This window comes from Chiroxiphia lanceolata, chromosome 2 (assembly GCF_009829145.1).
Source record: "Chiroxiphia lanceolata isolate bChiLan1 chromosome 2, bChiLan1.pri, whole genome shotgun sequence".
Classification (NCBI taxonomy): domain Eukaryota; kingdom Metazoa; phylum Chordata; class Aves; order Passeriformes; family Pipridae; genus Chiroxiphia; species Chiroxiphia lanceolata.
In genome coordinates, this window is record NC_045638.1 from 83,547,113 (window position 1) to 83,558,632 (window position 11,520).

The following is an 11,520-nucleotide window of genomic DNA, read 5'->3' on the forward strand; positions in this document are numbered from 1 at the left end:
TGGAAACTAATGCAATTATATTCAAACTATTAAGGCATGGGTTGAAAGTGTGTGCCTAGGCCCACATCAGCCTTCTGGTTTCTGTACAAAATATCCAATGTGTAGCATCTCAGCAAACTCAAGCCAAAAAAACAACTGGTGGGAACTTCTGCCATATCTTGTCTGTGACTTCTGACAACCAGTCCTTCTGGCTGCTCTTCCCTACTTTCTTCCTTTCTTTCTTTCCCTGCAGTAGAGTGTAACTGCCAAGCATGGACTCCGTACATTCACTGTGCCCATCAGGACCTCTGAACCAGCATGACACTTGGTGGTAATTCACTCCAGCTGTAGGTCAGCAGAGAACAACCACTCTAGGGGCAAGAGGAAAACAGAGACTAACTGCTTTTGTGATCAGCCACCTTCTGAAACTGGTCTTCATGGGATGCAACCTCCTGTCCACTAGTGCCTACAGGCATACCCTACTCCTAAACACACAACTGAATTAGCAAGCTGCTGCAAATTGTCTGTTTGCAGGTGTCTTGTGTGAAGAAGGGGGTTACAGTGGGTTTGATTTCTGTGTATTGCAATGAATATGAAAGCATGTTTCTTATGTTGTGCTTATAAGCACAAGGGAAGGGAGTTCCACTTTGAACTTCCTTGTTGGGAGTAAGGTAGTGACAAGCTAGAGGTCATTTGTCTTAATGCACTTGGTGTGGCAATGATACAGCAGGTCACACCCAAAACCTGTATACTTTCAGTGCTCACTTCCTGAAGAGACTGTAATTGAAATTTTTAAAAAATGCTCAAAATCATACAAAAATGAAGCAAAGGAGAATCTGGTACATGTAAGAGTATCTTTGTCATTGAAGAAGATCTATTGAGGTACTGAGATTTGCAATTCTAGTTCTCTTTATTGTTGGATATTAGTAACTACAATTAGAATTATTTATACATATAAATTTCCATCCCTTCTTTGCTTTCTGTGCAAGCCATATATAGTGAGGGTGGGATGCATTTGAGAGAGACATCCTGGCACCCTTTTAACCTCAAAGTGAGTAATAGGCTCAACAGGGTGCAATGCCTCTGCTCCTCTTTAAGCACGTAGACCAGGATACGGCCAATTACTCTACAGAATTGTCTTTTCCTCCATTGATTAAAATTACTTTAGATGATAAGTGAAGATGTAGAGCCTTACACTCTAAATATCTACATTTGCTCAGATGAATCACATTTCATTTGACTATCAAATTTGTCTGCTATATCATATGTTTGCATAATACCAGTACAAAAAAAATGGGTGATCTCATCTGTCTGCTCAGACACTTAAAGTTGTTTATTGAAACACAGAAATTCTATTTGAGAATTGGACTCCTTGAGAATTAGAACAGCTCTCTGACTTCTGCAGTAACCAGGTCCAGTTGCTTCTAGGAAACAAGTAAAACAATCAAGAAGCTGACAACTGCAAGAGATGAACAAAGAATATTCTAATCACAATTTGACTTGATTTCACCTTGAAATTGAGGCTTCTCCCATGTTCAGGACCTTTTTAATTAGTTCTAAAAAATCTTACCATATATGTGAATATTCTTTCTTGACCTATAAATGTTCATTTCATCTTGTACTCCCAGTAACAGGAAGCTTATGCAATAGCCTGTTACTACCACTCCCTGGGTATTTGACATGAAAATGAACATGTCTAGCCCCTTTCTGTTATACTGACAACATGGTAGCATAAATAAGTTCATGGAAACAATGCAAATAACAATTGTCACTGTATCAGTTTTTGGTAGATGAGGCTTAATTCAGCAAGATGTTAAGCAAGTTGATTCCATCGTAGAAAAGTATGTATACAAGTTCTTAAATCAGTGATTTCTGGCCTCTGTCATTTGCAATGTTTTCAGAAATGCTACCTCTGTGACAAATCCTAAGTAACACTTACGGACTTACATTTCTTTGCTGTTCTATGAAGTCTCTTTAGAAGTCACAGGTTTCAAAAGGTCTCAGGTACCACAGGTTGAAAATCATTGTCTTAAATGAGGCAATCCTGTTTACCTAGCCATATGGTTATGTGTTTAAGTAGGATAGCTCTCCTAGTGCAAAGCATTCAGAGCATTTAGAATATGTGTGTGCAGTGTCAGATACAATAAAGCTCCACTGTATTTAGTGTTTATAGGAATTTCTGCAAATCTACATAATTTCTTCTGTATAATTGAAAAGTACAAAGCAAATCTCTAGTCTCTGGTTCATGAATTTAATCTTTTTCTTCATGTCAGCATTTGAAAAGCAGTCTAAACCACCAGTACAACACCACTAGAGGAGAAATAGAATTGAGATTTAAATGCATCTGTCTTTTTCCTTTTTTTTTTTTTAATCTGATGTTGATCATGCCTATTGTCTGAATAGTTTTTGCATTCATTAATATGTCAACTGAATTTCCTTTGTTGATCACTAAAGAAGAATCTGGAAGTTTAAATTTTATTTTGTTCATTTTATTTAACCCTGCTTCCTAAATGTTTATTTCACATCCCTGCAGTGCATAAACAAAATCACATGTCCTCAAACAATCTAGACTTTTATGGCCATAAAATACTGGGAAACTCCAAAGTTTGGAGGCTCCAAAGTTTCTATTCTTCCTGCTCTCAGCCAGCTGAGTGTCTTTGTATGGAAGGAAGGATACAACAGAAATATATTTGAAAAGTTACTAATTTTGTTCAAGACATAAACAATACATGGAGGATTTTGAAAGTGCTCAGTGTTGACCTAAAACATTTTCAGTTCTACAGAATTGAATGGTAAAGCTCCTGCTGACTTCAACAATGCATAGTTCAAAAACACCACCGTTGGTTTTCTTTGTAATAAGACAGAGTTACAGCTAATCCATAGTACATACAGTCTCCTAAGTTCATGGCTTTTTTAGGATAATTTTTGCAATACAAAAGCCAAAAGTCAAAAGCATGGCTACATCCCAAAGAAACAGAATTTTCTTTCTATATTTAGAGGTGATCATACTGTTAGTTTTAACTGCTCCATGATATGACTGTACAGCTGAGGTTTGGGCCTCCTTGTTTTCCAAAAGTCTCTGCATTGTTGTAATTATATGTCTCTAGCAGGCAGTCTTATTAAATGGTTTTGCTCTATTTTTATCCCTCTGCTTCTGCCAAGGTGCTTCACACAGTTTCTCATGCTGTATAGCACTTGGTTACACAGAATCCCAGAATTACAGAATATGCCGAGTTGGAAGGGACCCACAAGGATCATCAAGTCCAACTCTTGGCCCTGCAATGGACCATCCCCAAGAGTCACACCACGTACCTAAGAGTATTAAGCTACTTAGCTAAACTTTCAGGATAAAGAAACAAAATTTCATAGTTTTTGTCCCCAGAGACATTACACATAATGTACCAGAGTACATAATTTTCCATTTAGAGCATCGATGCCAGAATATTTATAGATAGCAGTCAAAAAGGTGAAAACCTGTTATTTCAATTATTACCATATTTACATCTATGAATGTTTAGCTGCTAATGTTTGCCTGTGCACATGATATCTGGGCAATGAAAATTACATTCAGTGTACTGCCCCTGATGAAATCCACATCAGTTATACATAGGTCCCCTAATAGCTCAGGCTTCTAGATATTATATTAATTTCAACAGAAAAGGAATCAATTGTTTACATTTTGTCACTATGTTTGAAAAACAGAACCATTCATAGAAAAAAAGAGAAACTAAATTTCCCTCCACTCTGGATTGGTAAACTTATATCCTCTCCTGACAGAGGAGCATAGCACACTGAATGTCAGGGGGCTAGAAATTTCTGATAAACACAGCTATCTTGCAGCTAAATACAAAGATTAGCTTGAACACAGGGAGGATCATGGCTTTGGACTGCCTTTACCTATATGGAGTACTATGCAGGGGATAATTCTCTCTAAAAGTTAATTGTAGGTGTTTCAAATCATCTTCCTAGAGAAATCCAGCCTTTTGACTATAAGGAGACCAAGCATCCTGAGGCTAATGTCTATATTTTGAAAGCATTTTTAGCTTTGTTTTTTGTAGGAAATCATCCATTACTGTCTGGGTTCACAGCCATAAGCCTGCTAGAGCCAGTTGCTATAGTCAGCCAAAGCATCTGCCACCTTCAGAGCACATTTAACTAGAGGTGATAGCACTCATCTGCCCTGTGCAAAATCAGCTGATGTAGTTAAACCAACCAGGGTAATGAGTGAAAGTGTACAGAAGAACTTCCTTCTCTAGAAGAGTTTCTAATTGTGTAAAGAAGTAGGCACATTTCCCACTGGGGAACTTCAGCCATTTGCTGTGACATTCTCTGCAAATGTAGAAGCTTTCCAAGTCCTTAGAAGCAGGAAAGAGGCCTGATCAACTCACATGCATCCTTTAAATCACAAAGATGTTTGTAAGGGCCCTTGCCAAGTGGGAGACCCAACAGGGGACACATACAAGATGCTGCACTTGGAGGCAAGACGTGGGCAGACACTTCTCTTGATACTGTCTGGGTTTCAGCACTTTCAAACTAGTTTGTAAAGGATTTAGGTGCTTATCAGGATCATCAAGCATCAAGTCCTTTTTAGATCTTTACCTTTCAGAGAAGAGTCTCAGTGTATTTTCACTAAGGAGAAAAATTTAATGACATATCAGCAGACTAGCACTAATAGCACTAATCTGAGATAAAGTTCCAGGAAACACAAAACAGAATGCAGTTTTCACATGTAGTAAATAGTTAGGAAATCTCCGTGGGGGTTACCTCACCTAATAAACTATTTTAAAACTTCACAAGTACCTTTTTCTCACTAAAACCATATTTTGCATGAATGAACAAGGCATACCTTCTCCTTCCCACTTCCACAGAGAGAACAGGGTGTAGAGGTTTGTAAGAACTAGAATAATTTAGGTCCATATTTTTAAATTATATTTATTCTATAATTACCCTATAAAAATATCCAATTTACTTCCATCATGCTCCTGCCTGCACAGCTGGGTGCCTCAAAAATTTTTAAATGTGTCACTTTTGGAACTTTTGTCATTAGAAAAATCTGAAATTCATGGACAAATTCTATTACTAATTTAAAATTGATCCTGGCCAATGTTTGTTTTCAGCTTATACCTCTAATATGGTAATTCCCTCATGTTTTGTGATATTTTCTCTCTTACAACCTTTAAATTCACTTAAGGATCTCCCTTCCATCAATTTTGCTTCAATTAAGGGTAATTTGAGGGAAAATGTGCATTACAGAAAGCAAAAACCAAAAAAAGGGATATTTGTTGCTTCTAAATGTGGCAGGCTCTCATCGCTTCTGCTTGCTTGTCTCTGTGAAGATCCAACAATAACAGTGCTTCAAGAAAACAGGATGTGTCTTGAGTGATGTGACTTTGGTCTCATCAACTCAGACGTCTTTGCAATTCCAGTTACAAAAACAGTGAAGGGCTGAAAAATATTTCCTTCATCATGTTTGAAACGGGGCTGCTGACTTGCAACACATGGCTAGTCCTTTGCTATGCTTTTGGATGGCCTAGGGTGTGAATTCACCATTAATTCATCCCAGTGGAATAATCAGGGAGACAAAATAATCTGTGTCATCTGGCTAAAAGTTCTGATCACTTTTGAAATACCCATAGTTTGAGATTGCCGTAAAATTACCTTCAGGATGTGCCTCAGGTTGCCAAAGCCCTATAGTAGGCAATAACAAGCATTTAGGACCTGTTGTAATGTCAGCTTTCTGAGCAACTCTGAAAAAATATTAGTGTGATGGTATTGCATTAGGTTTCCTGCAGAGATTTCTTGCACAATTCTCCCATGTTCTCACTGTATTCCTCCGACTGGTAACCTGTTTCAGTTCAAGAACTTTTTCAATTCTTTTTTAACCACTTTTTTGAAATTTTGCAAATATTCTGAGAAGTTAACACCAGAATGTGCAATGAACTGTATATTTAGGCTCAATAATTGTCTCACAGGAAATTTAATCAGGCTACCTTTACAATGATTTATTTATCTCATTGGCTTTCCATAAAAACCTTAGGGGAGGAGTTGGATTTTCAGATATCATGGCTCAATTTCTTCCCCCTGCTAACACAAAAGGAAGGAAGGAATCAGGACCAATTTCAGATGGGACAGGCCATACTAAGCACTGTTTTAAACTCCAGCTCTTGACCAGGACTCAGTTTCCAACCTTGCCTATGGTCAGCACCTAAGCAGAAGTTGCTGTTTATCGGGTCACTTTGAAGAGATTTTGGTATGTTGGCTTCCCTCTGTGTGGTTTCGGTTATCCCATGTCAGGACAGAATAAATACACTACAACTTAAAAAAAAATAAATAAAAGAGTAATGATTCAATTGTAAAGTCTTTCATTAGAATAGAGTTGCGAAGGCAAATAGGGAATAGTTGTTGTTTGTTTCCCTATGTACAAGAAGAGGATCACCCACAGAAGTGGTGAGACAACATGTTTAAACAAAATGTGATTATTTTTTTCTTCATAAAGTGTAATTAAAATGTAAAAGTCACTGCCATGGGATATTGTGAAAGACAAAAAAAAATAGCTTAAAAAATGAACTCACAATTTCTCCTAATAGAGTTTCATGCATGGGCTTTTTAAAAAACAAATGATGAGTCCTTATCAAGACTGGTAGAACTTACTGAGGCAGGATCATCTTCTACCTACTATTTTTTTGTATTTTTTTCTGTTGTATCCACAGTGAGACAATCTTAATAGATCTGTTATCAGAAAAAAGATACAAGCTAGATGAACCTTTGTTTTGACCGGGTATGACTCCTTTTTTTATGCTTATGACACATGAAGCTTTTGTTACTTCTGCTTACAAAAGCCTTTCTTAAACTCCCATGGCTGCTCAGATTCAGATCGAGAAAAACAGCAGATTTTCTTTCAAACTGCTTTGAATACACTTGTGAGGTAGAAATACAAGTCCTTTCTCAGAAACAAGCATAACTGTTAGTGACATGTAGATCAATGCCTGCATTATTTAAAATGTGCATTTCCTCACTGCAAGTGTCAGCCTTGAATTTGGCCTCATAAATTCTTCTCTTCTAAAATTCCTATGTACGCTTCTCTTTGAAGTTTTTCAGGCTAACAAAAATCTCTGCAAATTTGTTTTTATTTTCTCCCAGACTGCCATAAATTGACGAAAATATGAGAAGATATTTTACAATAAAAACCTGATGCTTAAGCAGGGTTGGTTTTTTAGACACCTTGTTTTCCACTTTTTTCAGAAACACAGACTTTGCTATATTGCTCACCCGTGACACATGCTGACAAATGGGCTGCAGCAGCCTGGTCCTGTCCTTCGAGCTGAAGAGGAACATGATGGTAATTGAAAGCTCTTCATTTAACCCCAGCCAAGACAGTGTCAGATAAGCCAAAAAACATTCAGACTCCTGCACTTATTGACAGTATGTTGTGTCCATGCAAGTCAGGGTAAAACCTCTCAATTTCTGTTACTTTTTAAGTATTTGAGCTTGTAATGTTTTTATAATTATACAGCCTGGGAGTTGGTTTCTTCTCCCAGTATTTGTGATCCTAATTAAGCCTCACATTTATTATTAACACTGCAACCTATTTTGTATGGGGGAACAACCCCTGGAGACACTGTTCTGTTTTGCTGTGACACCCGAGGGCTTGTGTCTCTCTAATTACTGAGGTCTGCCTCTGCTCCATTAGGATACTGTCCTGTTTAATCCTCTCTTGCTTTTACAGTCTGGGAATGGTTTCTTTTCCTAGTATTTGAAGTTCAAATTAAGTCTCATGTTTATTAGTAAACGCATCATTTCATAACAAGGCTTCTGAGAAAGATCAGAGAGTGCTGTGCCACTTAGGGATTCCTTCAGTATGGAGGGGGTCGGGTCAGCAGCAACAGCACCAGCAGAATTAACTTTATAGGGAACAAACAAACAAACAAAACCCCTCACATCTTCAAATTATATCCGAAGGCCACAACAAAAGCCTGAAGCTTACAGAAGTGTTTTCAGTTATCTTGATAAGGTTGCAAAGAACTAGGAAGGTCTTGCTAGGAAGAACTTAGGCTATCCATAAACCAAATAATCATGGCTTTGTGGTCTGTGCATCAAAAAAGAGTACGGGGCAGTAGGTGAATTGCAATGACTATGAAACTAAGGAGAGAAAGCTTTTTATTCTGTTCTGCTCTGTTCGGGAAAGTATCAATCCCTGTCACCACTGTGACTACCGACACAAACTTGTGCAGAGCTCTCAGGACATGTCATTGGAAGGTGATACAAACCAGGACAGCTACTCTGACAGCCAGGCCTTTATACATATCCTGCTCTCAGGTCTCTGTCTATTATAAGTATTAACCAAGACTAATGCAATAGACTTAAAAGAAGCAGTGCTGTGAAGTGGTAAACATGAACTTTTATTGGCAGCCCAACCTCTATTGCTGGTTCAGCTGTGGGTTTATTTTATATCATATATAGGATTGTATGAATGATTTCTTTTCCAAAATTTGCTTGCTGCTTTTCTCTCTAATGCCTTTTCCCTGATGTTTTATCATGTTCTAATGAATTCGCTCTGCTACCGACTCTGTATCTGTCTCTGATATACAGCTGACTGTATCTGCTTGCAGCTCAAACACATCAGCTTAAATGTAATAATGAGATGTGATGGCAGAAATAGCACATTTTCTGTGAGGAGTCTTCTCCCTGAAGATATCAAGGTTTTGGCTTTTTTTTTAACACATAAGAATATCATCCTCAGCCCTGTGAACTCCTGCTTGCTTTGTAGATCTGGATTCACTTATCTGTAATGTAACTGGAACAAAATTGGGAAAAAATTCTTCAGCCACCTGAATAAATCCAGCAGCCCTAAAAAATTGCAGCCATCTGCAATCTGGATTGGTAGAGAAGCAGACAAGCTTGTGATGGCACTGAAACAGAAACACTTCAATTTTCAATGAAGATAATGGAAAGATAATGGTCTTGAATACAGAGAACAAAGGCGGGATAGCCAGTGATTCTATGGAAATAACTGTGTAGAAGCAACACTTAGAAAACACAATAGCATCACATGTTGAAGGAGCAGATAACCGTCATCTGGCTCAGTGTTACAAGTCTAGCGGCATGGAGTTTTAACTAGACTTCTGAAGTCCGAGGAACAATTTCATGACGGGATCAAAGCAGGTAGGTATACCTCATACAGTATGTCAGTGAATTCTGAACTGCTGAGCTAAGGGCTACAAGCCTCTTAAAGCAAGGCTGCAAGGCAAACAAAAAAGCAGTTAAATGAAGGAAAGTGATAAATGAGGAAAATGGAGCAGTTTAGCAAACATAGCCTGTGCCAGACATGATAGCTCTCCTTGATAAGCTAACTGATCTTATAAACAGAAGATCTAATCTACCTGGAGTTCAGTAAATCATTTAATATAGTCCCACATGGGACATTATTAGTTAGGCTATATAAAATGGGAATTAGTACAAGAACTATAATATAGATAGAATAAAGGAGGCAACCGAATCGGTTGTCTCAAAAGGGAATTACCAGCACGCAGAAAGGCTACCTGTGGACTCCCACAGCCATTACTTTTGGAAGCAGTTGCACAGGTGAAATTCTCTGATGCAACAAGCCTAATCAGTATAGGGCCTGTCTGCATCATCTTTTACAGCAAAAGGACAGCTTGCCCTGTCCTCAGTCCAGGTTGATAAGTCACATCTGATCCAAAGCTATTACATAATCAAATATCTGGAGATTTGATATACTACATGAGGGAATGAGAGCCTCTTACCCATGAGAAGAACCACGAGACATTTGCAAAGGATCTAGTTAACACTGTTGGGTTAGACAGTGGTTACATCAAGTTCACAAATGTTTATTCAGTTATACCACAGAAGATGCAGGACATAAAGAGAAGGAAGACCTGTAGATCAGCAAAAATGAGACAAGGCATGAGGAATCTGAGGTCTAGAAAAATATCATTTTGCCAGAAGTTGATTGTTGTCAGTAGGAAATATGAAATAGAAAAACCTAGGTGCATTATCTAATTCCTGAAATTACAATACAGATTCTAATTACAAAAGTAATACAGCAAGGGAAACAGTCTTCTAATTTCAAACATGGCTATGTTACCGTGGAATGCTCTAATAAGGCGACTTTTTATACTATCACAGAATCACAGAATGGGTAAAGTTGGACGGGACCACAAGGCCATCTGGTCCAACCTCCCTGCACAAGGAGTGTTGTCCTAGAGTACAAAGCATAGGATTGCATCCAGATGGTTCTTGAATATCTCCAGTGAGGCACACTCCACAACCTCTCTGAGTAATCTGTCACAGTGCTCAGTCACCCACATGGTAAAGAAGTTTTTCCTCATATTCAGTTGGAACTTCCTGTGCATTAGTTTCTGCTCATTGCCCCTTGTCCTACTGCTTGGAACCACCAAAAAGAGCCTGACTCCATCTTCTTTACACCCTTCCTTCAGCTACTTATAGACATTAATGAGGTCTTCTCTCAGTCATGTCTTCTAAAGGCTGAACAGGCCCAACCTCCCTCAGCCTTTTCTCATAAGAGAGGTGATTCAGTCCCCTCATCATCTTTGTAGCCCTCCCCTGGATTCGCTCCAGGATCTCCATGTCTCTCTTGTACTGAGAAGCCCAGAATTGAACACAGTGCTCCAGATGAAGCCTCACCAGGGTTGAGTAGAGGGAAAGGATCACCTCCCTTGACTTGCTAGCAATGTTCTTGCTGATGAACCACAGGATACCCTTGGCCTTGCCCACACAGACACACTGTTGGCTCACGGGCAGCCTGTTGTTCGCCAGGTCCTTCCCCACAGAGCTGCTTTCCAGCAGGTCAGCCCCCAGACTGTGCTGGTGCCTGGGGTTATTCCTCCCTAGTTGCAGGACCCTGAACTTGCCTTTATTGAATTTCAGATGGTTCTTCTCTGACCATCTCTCCAACCTGTCGAGGTCCTTCTGAAGGGCTGCAGAGACCTCTGGGGTACTGGCCACTCCTCCCAGCCTTGTGTTGTCAGTAAACTTGCTGAGGAGGCATCAGCCCCTTCATCCATCCAAGTTATCGATTAATAGATTAAACAATACTGGTCCCAGTATTGAACCCTGGAGGACACCACTAGTGGCAGACCTCCAGACGGACCCCATGCCACTGATTACAACCTTCTGGTATCTGTCCTTTATTCAGTTCTAAAACCACCTCACTGTCCATTCATCCAGTCCACACTTTCTGAGTTTGCCTGTGAGGATGTTGTGAGAGACAGTGTCAAAAGCCTTGCTGAATTCAAGGCAAACCATATGCACTGCCCTCCCCTCATACGTCCAGGTAGTTGTTTCATTGTAGAAGGCAATCAGGTTGGTCAAGCATGATTTACCTTTAGTCTATCCATGCTTGCTACTCCTGATCGCCTTCTTGTCATCCATGTGGAGAGAGATGGCCTCCAGAATGAGGTACTCCAACATCTTTCCAGGGATTGAGGCGAGTCTGACTGGACTGCAGTTCTCTGTGCACAACCACATTCACGGGGACAAGAAAGGCGAGCACAGAACGCT